The sequence below is a fragment of the Grammomys surdaster genome, unplaced genomic scaffold (assembly GCF_004785775.1).
Source record: "Grammomys surdaster isolate TR1022 unplaced genomic scaffold, NIH_TR_1.0 126189, whole genome shotgun sequence".
Classification (NCBI taxonomy): Eukaryota; Metazoa; Chordata; class Mammalia; order Rodentia; family Muridae; genus Grammomys; species Grammomys surdaster.
Window position 1 is genome coordinate 7,314,976 of NW_021620995.1, and position 10,562 is coordinate 7,325,537.

The following is a 10,562-nucleotide window of genomic DNA, read 5'->3' on the forward strand; positions in this document are numbered from 1 at the left end:
TTTTTTTTTTTTTTTTTTTTTTTTTTTGGTCTCCGGTCCTTAAATAGACTGACCAACTTTATGAAACAACAGATAAATAATTTGATAACAAAACCTATTCAGATACATTATCATAAGTTAGCTATGGAGGACCATGAGACTCAAGATGAGGTTGTTACTCTATCCAGGGTGTTCCTAAAACCCATCTCCACCCATCCTAAAAGAGGGGAATTCTGCCCCTAGACCAAGCAGAGAGGGGCCACCCAGAACCCCCTGACAGGCTATCTGATTTCCTGCTTTGGCTTCGAGGCTAAGCACTGCAAGGGAATATAAATAATAGCTAAAAATATCTCTCTGGGTTCCCTGAGGGACAAGCCTGACTGCATAGGGGTTGATGTCAAAAGTATCCCCTCTCCAGGAAAAAGACATCGGGATGGGTATGGCCCTCATGCCTCACTGGACAACAACAGGGGGACCAGAGCCATTGCAAGGTCCCCTTCAAATACTGGAGGTCAGGCCCCTACCCCCACCTTTGCAAGGTTAGAATTGCCACAGCCCTTCTATACTTAGAGAAGGGAGGAGATGTCAGGGGCAGCCCTGCTTATACACTGAAGGCCTAAAATCAGCCATAGGCCTAAAATCACCAATAGGCCTGTCATACATGTATACTAACACCAAGTCTTGGGTCTCTGTGGAAAAATATTGAAACAGAGGGCTATAAGCTATTATAGACAGGCAGCTTTTGTGGAAATTTACAAGCCTGAGTAGTCATAGACCTTGTAAATAGGTAGCCTTGGCGGGTAATACCAACTTTGATAAGGACAAGTGAATCATAGGCAGAGTCATACTGATCTGTTCTCTGAACCTTCACTCAGCCGATACTCTGTTCTGAAAGATATCTGTACTCCCCCTGAACACCCAAGCTTTCATGTCATCCTCTTCCCTGTGTGAATAAGTAAAAATTGTGATTTAATTTAAAAAATAAATAAAACTATATAAAAAAAGAAAAAAAACAATAAAGTGTTTCTGAGTGAGGAAAGGGTCTTGGAGACAGTCTCTTCTGAAATATAAATGAGCTCAAATGATAGACCTCATACTGGAAGGAAAGCCACAGAGGTGTAATTGTATTCCTTAGTATTTTTTTCTGAAATAACTAACGATATTTATGAGTGAGGGTGGAGGATGAAGTCTGTTCCTGATGCAAATAATGCTCTAAAGTCCCTGGTCCTTGCACTTGGAGATAGAGAAGCAAGAAAGGTTAAATGCTGAGGACACTAAATCTGTTTTTATATCTTCTTAATTTAATTACAATAAAATCACTTAGCATGACAAAAATGCCACATTTTTGTGGTGACAGAGTTTGAACACTTACAATACTCATTTACATAAAAATGTATCACAAAACTAATTAGCATATTTTAGGTTTTTATTCTTTATTTCTGAGTTCCACATCCTTCACCCCAATCCTACTCACCTCCCCATACCATCATACCTCTCCTCCATCCTTGCACCCTTCCCCACAGCAGAAAAAAAAATCATAATTGAAGTTGTCCTGTGTCTCAGTGTTCCACAGTACACACCATTGTCCACATTTCTTTGTTTGCAAATATTCATTAAAATAAGTCATGTCTGGTACAATGTCCGCTGGCTTCTGCTATACTATTAATCCTGGAACCTTCCTGGGACTTCATTTCAGATATCCTGTTGTTGCCTTTAGAGTCAGATCTATTAGGTGTCTGAGGACAGGTGGATGACACTCTCTACAAAATGAGTGCTGCAGCTAGTGAGGGACAGGGTCAGCTCTCTGGCTTTCATGACCCCAGAGTCAGGTCTCCCACCTGCTTCTTGAGGTGGGGGTTGCGGGAAGGGAAAACTGTTTTTCTCCGTCCAGGTCACAGCAACAAGAGAAAAGTGGTGAAGTCAGCTCTCCTACTGTCACACCTTCGGGGCCTGCTTACGTCGAATTTCTGTGAAACATATGGTCCCTTTCTCTTGAGTACTGTAACTGGCTAGGGGTAGTAGAGTCAGCTCTTTTGCTTTTATTCCCTAGGTCTGGCTCCCCCAAAATATTCAGGTAAGGGGTAGATCCAGTTCTGCACAACCTTCAGACATCAGTATGTCCCCAGGGGCAGCCCAGTTCAGGGATGTCTGCCTGGCCTTTGGTGGTAACAGACCTGTGGGTGCTGGAAAGCCACCGATCCAGAAGTGGCTTCTGGTGGCAGCACAAGCCAGAACTGCACTATGGAACCAGGGAGCATCACAGGCTGCTGAAATAAGGTTGTTCCACAGTACCATCGAGTCTCCAATTCTGCCTCTCTTCACTTCCCCACGTCCATCTGTCTTTCTTTCTTTTCCATCTCTCTACCACTTCCTTGCTCCACTTAGTAATTCCTGGAATCTCTGCGTGGTTGGGATCATCTCAGGAGTGGTCTTAGGAGTGCTATGCCCTGTCTGTACAGGCAGGGGTCATCTTGAACATGGTCTGTCACCAGGCCTGCAAGGGGCAAGACTGGTGATTGTCTCAGGCTAGCTCCTACTCTGAGCCCCATGGTGCCAGACTGGTGGTCATCCTTGTCTTGCTCCTTACTCATTCTTGACTTGCTCCAGCTGGAGGCCCAAAATCCTAGACTGGGTTCTTCTAGCCACGAGCTTGCTCCCTAACCTCGGAGCCTGTACAGACCCACGTGGCATTGGATCAGTGGTCATCTCCGGCTTTCTTTATTTCAGTGAGCGTTAATGCTAATTATACATTTGTTCACAGGTCAGAATACTGAGCTTAGACATAGCCTCTGTCTTCTCTGCCACCTACTGATGCACAAGAGACACAGTAACCACTCATGCAATGCCTCTAGAGGCAACCAGTTAACATCACTAAATTTACCTTTTCGATATGTTATCAAATATTACACGCAAAGATTTACAAACGTTATTATAGCTACATCTTCCCCGTGGTTTCTCCAACTAAACTCTTTCAACTGTGGCCAAATGGAGAAGCATTTCAAAAATCATAAATAGTGTTTAAAATGTTCATTTCTATAGTCCATTAAAAAAGACTGACTTACTTCCACCGAACACTTTTCTAGTGAAATAAGATTTTAGAGCAGAGTATAGCTTGAGTAGTTATTAAAAGACATTGAAGCAAAACCAAATAGGAAGAATTTATGCTTCTGAGTGCTTTGGTGAATTTTTTTTTCACTCATGTTGAAGCAAGATTGAATCTGTGCTTTTCCAGTTTTGTGTGTCAGGTAAAACATAGCAGGGGGTGAAATGAATTCATCTTTCTGTCTTCAAGTAAACTAAAAGCAATTTTTGTCTTCCCATGTGGTCACTTGAGGTGCTTGTCATGTTCAAGCTAATGATATCAGGCACCCTCAGGTTGTTTAAGTATTCATGAAGTAATTAAATTCTCATTAACATATAAATAAAAGAAAACTGAAAACAAGTTTAGCAGGCACCTAACATCTGTTCTAATGCTTTTAAGTATTAAAATTTGCCACACAGAGAAGGAAAAGTGCATTCTGTTCAGGAAATACTTTGCATAGATTATTTATAGAAACTGTAATTAAACCGATTTGGCATATTAAAGGAAGTTAACAGCAGAGCATTATTTAGATACTTTGTTGGTCTCTATCACCTAAATAAGGAATTAAAACAGATATGGGAAAAGTAAAGTTGTATCTTGTTTGTATTTCAGAAAAAAATTACAGGAGTCATTGAAATTTATTTCTATCTCACATACGGAGGCTTAATTTTAATATTAAAAAGCAAGAATCCAACTTAACCCTTAGTCCTTTCTGTTACATATTATAATATCATTTGGCTGCCTGTCAAGTATTTTATTTATACCATTGGTTTATGCTATTAGTGAGTACAGATGATTTTCTGCATCATATTTTCTAAATATGGATTCATACAAACATGAAGTGAAACATTTAAAAGACTTGCCCTTCATGTGTGATGCTACAGTTATTTTGCCAATTTATACTCATATTCAAGTATTCATATATACTTAATATATATATTAAAATCCCAAATCTCATTCCATTTTCAAATTTTAATTTGTATTGATTGATAATATAACTTCATGAGATATCATTTGCCTGACATCCATGAGGTTTGAGACTCAAAAAAAATTTATACAAAGTTAATAAATTTAAAAATATAAGGTATATATACATAGTTCTTAGTTACAAAGTATTTCTATAACAAAGGCAGGTTAAGAAGAAAAAGGCAAGATATATTTTGAAATCACTGATGCCCAGAGCATGATATGCTAAAGCACATTTTTGAGGCAGGTTTGGAAGTAATCTGAATATTAAGAGGACCTGGGAACAGAGAAGAGTTCTTCACACTCTAGCCTTAATGAAGCGGTTTACTGATTGAAGAACTTTTGAAAACTATCAGAAATGTTCCTGAAGATTGCCCACAAAGATACAATATTCTTTCTACAAAGACATAATTAATATAATAATGTTAAAAAGCAATTAACTATGCTAAATACACAGTATTTATGCCATTTGAGTTTAAATTAAGTCCTTTCCAAGATGGAAACAGTTGAATTATATTTCCTAGAATCTCAACAACAAAATTATGAACTTTTTCACTAGTATGTAGAGAATGATCCTTGTCTTAAATTAATTCTATCTTAGTTCAACAAAAACACTTTGCTTGTTTTATTAGCATATATATTTTTACATCAGTTTTAGGTTTGCAGAAAAGTTTAACAGTGAGTACAGAGATTCCCATGTCCTCATTCTGCTCATCTTGCATTTGTATGGTTCATTTGTCACAAGTGATAAGTATGTTTGATTGATTGTAGTTACCTAAAGTTCATAGTTTGCCTGGCTACCTGCTCTTCTCTGTGTACAATTCTATGGGTTCTGAAAATATATAATGTTATTAACGCACTATTATAATATCATTGGTCTCTGGTTCCCCATGTCCCATCTCTATCTATGGCCATCATTGATCTCTTATTCACTCTATAAATTGTCTTTCCCATAGTGTCCTCTGGGTGAAAACATGCAATATGTTGATTATTCAGACTGACTTTTTCATTTATAAATATTGATATTAGACTCCTGCTTGTCTTCTTTCTTATCACAGAGTAATATTCCACCTATGATATATAATTGGTTGATTCCTCCACTCATTGAAGACTATCATAGTAGTTGGCTCCGTTTGAGCAACTACAAAAATTAATGTAAATATTTTTGTACAATTTTTATTGTCAGTATTTGGACTTTACCAATTCTTTTTAAAATCTTTTCATTGGTTATTTAATTTATTTACATTTCAAATGTTATCTCCCTTCCCGGTTTGCAACCCTATAGGAAGAACAACAATATCAACCGACCAGACTCCTCAGAGCTCCCTGGGACTAAACCAGCAACCAAAGAGTACATACACATGGAGGGACCCATGGCTCCAGATGCATGTATAGCAGAGGATGGCCTTGTTGGGCATCAATGGGCAACAATGGGCCCTTGGTCCTCTGGAGGTTTGATGCCCCAGCATAGGGGAATGCTAGAATGGTGAAGCAGAAGTAGGCATGTGGGTGAGGGAGCATACTCATAGAAGCCGCAGGAAGGGAGAAGGAATAGGAGATTTGTGGAGGGAAAACTGGGAAAGGGTCAACAAGGATTCTTTTTATCCTTGTGAACTTTTCTCCAATGTAACTCCAATGTACCTAGAATTTTTTCAGACCATTATTAAATTTTTTAAACATTATAATTTCAGAAACCACCAAAATTGTGTAGTTTGTGATAATTGTGAAATATGAGCATATGAGCATGGTTCTCTTTAGAAATCCATATATATATATATATATATATATATATATATATATATATATATATATTCTTAAATGCATACTCTCCTTTTCTTAAGTTTCTTACTTTTTCTTAATGAGGATATTTAATGATCATTTAAGTTTTCATAATAAATGCTAGCCTCACTTCATACCACTTCATCCTGAAATGCTTTTTTTTTTTATAAGAAACTCAATATTCCAGGGCCCTCCTTACTAGATGATAAGGAGACTTATGGCTTATACAGCCATAAAGAACAGAAGTGCATCCCCTACTTTTCAACTTTATTTGGCTTGGTTAAGACTTGAAACTAAAGGGAATTAGAAAGGCCTCAGAAGCAAGATGTTTCTGACAGTTTATCTCCCCTTTATATTTAGCTATTGTGTGTGAGGTCGAGGGAATTAGAAATTCACTTTAGATGATATAAGATGACAGTTAGCTATTATTCTTGAAACCTCAAATGACAATGGGTTTCTGCCTTACATCCTTGAAGTATGGCTTTATAAGTATTGAACATATAAGTACTGAAACAAGAAGTCTAGGATTCTCTTCTTTCTTGCCTTTTCATGCTTTAACATATGTAGGAATTTCCCTTTGTCTTCATTTTTAAGGTTATTTGAATCAATGAATTTGTGATGCTTTTTATCTTTTCAACCATGTTTGAAATTAGGGTGTTAAACATGCCCTGACTAGTAACAAACAGAAGTCCCAATTTCCTTGTTTCCATATTCCATATATCCATGGGAGAAAACAGGAACATTTTGAATTTGAACTTTTAAGCCAAGTCAAATTTTGTTCTACAATCCTGTGTTCCCAGAGATGTGACTACATAATACACACAGTGAAATCATTTATTTTTCTTTTTCTGAAAGCCACTGGATTCTCAGTTCAAACCACATATAGACAAATTAATTACTTAATGATTTTCAGCATAAACTAATGAGACACAAGCTATTATCCTCCTACAACCTAAAAAATAGTTACAAAGATATTATTACTTAGTGCTTAACTTCTTTGTTTCTTTTTCTGTATTCCAATGAAGTTATACAATAGTAGTGTTGAGATAAAATTGATTTCCTTACATTATTCCCTCAGAGAAATGGACTAATGGGCTTTTTTTCTCTCCTTCTCTGTCCATGGCGCTCTTACACTTTCTATAAAACAGCCTAAAATCCACAGGAAGACAGTCTAATGGATTCATTCATGGAAAGAAGAGGATAATGGCTAAAAGATTCTCCCATTTTGATACAAAAGACAATTTTAATCAATTTTTGTGCTGAGAAAACCAGTGTCTTAGAAATTTCCAAATTTTGAGAAATAGAGGTACTTAATTTTGTTAGGTATAGGATTAGAACCATTTCATAACTGGAAAAGTTATTCCTAGATAAATCTATCTCTGTGACAGATATATTTATATATCTAAGATCAATTCTTGTATATTAGAATATATGCTACAGTTCCTTTGTGCCTGTTAAACACATTACTTGATAATCATCAAATAGTTGATACAGGCATACAGCCAAATGTGATGGTTACAAACAAGTCATTTAAGAATATCTGCTCTCCTGCCAGAGCTTTACTATAGCTTCAGAGAATACCAACTCTTTACGGTGATTTCAGAAAGTTGATAGTAACATGACAGTATCCAGTTACTGTCCAATTCATATATATATATATATATATATATATATATATATATATATATATGTATGTATATACACAACCATATGGAATCTAGAAACAGCACTTTATAAAAGCAGATCACTCCATCTGGTGAGATCACTCTGTAAGGAGGCTATTCTAGAGAAACAGAAGCAATCACATGAAAACTAAATTGTGCTGACTAGCCATAACAATACTTTAATTACCAAAATTTAAAACTAGGACTAAAATGGGTTCTATAGAGACCATAGATTAACCAACTACTTAATTATGCATACATTTTATCTCCATCAAAATGCATCATCTGTTTATATCTAAAGTTCATGTAAGTACTATTATAATGGTTTGAAATGCTTGTTCTAAAGTTTTATAAATTTACATTTGAAATAAAAGACACTCAACTAGTTTGTCCATTATTTTTTATTTGGAACTTTTTATTTTGGGGGACTTTTTTATTTTTTTATTTTTTGGATGGAGAGTTTAGACTTGACTAGCAGAAACACATAACTGTAGATGGGCATCTGTTTTTAGACTACAATTAAAATACAAATAATGTATCCATTAGGACTGTGCTCCACAACTCTGTATTCTTATTGGTTATGGGTTCCTGTAATCATCTATATTTCCAATTTTCTGAGGAACCACCAGAATGATTTCCAGAGTTGTACCAGTTTGCAATCCCTCCAGCTATGGAGGAGTTTTCCTTTCCCACAACTTTGCCAGCCTGTGCTGTTGCTTGAGTATGTTTTATCTTAGCCATTCTGATTGGAGGATGCTTCAATACCACTTAGAAGCAGGAACAAAATAATCATGAGAGGCATAGGGAGGGAGGAACCTGGATGGGAGAGGGAAGGGAGAAGGGGGAAAGGGGACAAGATGACTTATGGGAGGAGACAGGTGCTAGAAGCCCAGAGAGCCAGGATAATGAATGGAAAATGCAGCTTCCTGATGTGGAGAGCAAGAGAAATCTTTAGAAAGTTGCAGAGACGTGAGATGGGGTAGGCTCCCAGGACTCAATGTGGGTGACCCTAGTGAAAATTTTTAACAGTGGGGATATGGAACCTGAAGATAACACCTCAGTAGTTAGACAGGGACTCTAGAAAAGGGATGGGGATACCAACCCTCCTTCAAAACTTTTGACACAAAAGTTTTCCTGTCTAAAAGAAATACAGAAACAAAAGTGGAGCAGAGTCTGAATGAATGACAGATCAGTGACAAGCCCAATTTGGGATCTATCCCATGGGCAGGCACCAAGTGCTAGCAGTATTACTGATGCTATGCTATGCTTGCAGACAGGAGCCTAGCTTGGCTGTCTTCTGAGAGGCTTTACCAGCAACTGACTGAGACAGATGCCAATACATTTGACTCAGGTCAGGAACCCACATGAATGAGTTAGGAGAAGGACTGAAGGAAATTGAGAATTCCAACCCCACAGGAAGACTGACAGTGTCAACTAACTTGGATCCCTAGGAGCTTCCAGAGAGTATGCCACCAACCAAAGTGCATAAATGGTCTGGTCCAAGGTCCAAGGCACATATGTAGCAGAAGACTGCCTTGTCTAGTGCCAGTGGGAGGGGATACACTTAGTCCTGTAGTGTTGATACTACAAGGAGGGGGAATACCTGGGGCAGAGATCCTCTCAGAGACAAAGGGGAGGAGAAATAGGAGGACAAATTCTGCGAATTGGGGAACATAACATATGGGATGTAAAAAATAAAATAAGATAATAATATATAACATATTATTTAAAAATATATATGTATACATATATATATACATATATATATACATATATACACATACACACACACACACATATATATATATAAAATCAGCTACTTCCACAGCACCACTCATTGTACCATATTCCCTGCTGGGGGAGTCCCTGCAAGGTCTGGGGAACTAATTTACACAGGGCAAGAACAAAACCCAATTCAGCAAGACTTAGTTGTGCTGGTTCAAACTTCTTCAATTTGACCATGAGTGGCTTATTTTTTTTAGATATTTAACACTGTCAAACTTTGGGGAAAAAATGTTCCTCATGAACATTGTCAAAACAAAAATTAAGTCATGACTGCTTTAAAAATACTTTACAAAGTGGAAGTCCTTTGCAAAGCACCTGTGACCTCTTCCACAATATTGGGTTCTATTGACTTACAAACAACACTCAGAATAAGAGTCTATGGAAAAAGTATTTGTAAAAAGCATAGTAGCCAATTCTTTTGCTAAATACTGGTATCTCTTTCATGATGATGGGTTCTAATGACTGGGAAAGGACACTGGGGATAGGGGCTATTCAGGTGAGGTCTGGCTTTATATAAAATAGCATTGATTACTAGGTTTTTAAAATAACATCCGTTCTATCCTTCGGGATGAACACTATCATTTTTTTTTCCAGTGAAGAAAAGAGCCTGCATGTTTAACAGTTCAAATTTCTCTAGTGTTATCTATAAGCTCACAGATTTTGTGTCCCTCTATACCCTGTCACCCTGCTCCTGACCATGATAATAATGGATTAAACCTCTGAAACTGTAGTAAGCCCTCAATTATATGCTCTCTTTTATAGGACTTGACTATCCATGGTTTCTTCACAGTAATAGGTTAGAGACTAGGATAGCAATATTACCATGATCCTTCTGGCTTTCACTCAACAGCTTGGTCTTTGTGATCTCTTGTAAAACAACTCAGATGGACATGACTAGATAAATGACAGACAGACAGAAAGATGGACATATAGATAGCATTTTCATAAGGTGATCACTTTTAGGTAATGAGAATAGACCAAGACCAAGTGATCACTAGTAAGGAAACACGCTTATACAAGGTGAGAACAGGAAATAGCTCTAGAGATACTTTGATAGGGCACACTGAATAAATACTAAACAGAATGACCAAAAGATCAAATGTGAAAGGAAAATCTCTCAAGGGAAAAATGAGCAACAGGCAGGGAGATTTTACCTTTTGTTTGGAAATGTTATATTATTTCTTCAAGTCTTTAGAACAGTGGCTATGGAAAGAGCATTGGTAAATTTTTTTTGTTTGTTTTGGTTTTTTTATTTTTATTTTTTTATTAGATATTTTATTTACATTTCATATGTTATCCCCTTACCC

The 10,562-nt window shown here is 37.0% G+C and overlaps 1 non-coding gene across 1 annotated transcript; it reads right to left on the minus strand.

Moving 5' to 3' along the window:
* Positions 1 to 2,709: 2,709 nt before the first annotated feature.
* Positions 2,710 to 2,838, minus strand: LOC114613152. The gene has a single exon (XR_003710139.1). It is a non-coding gene; the product is annotated as a small nucleolar RNA SNORA17 (small nucleolar RNA).
* Positions 2,839 to 10,562: the final 7,724 nt, after the last annotated feature.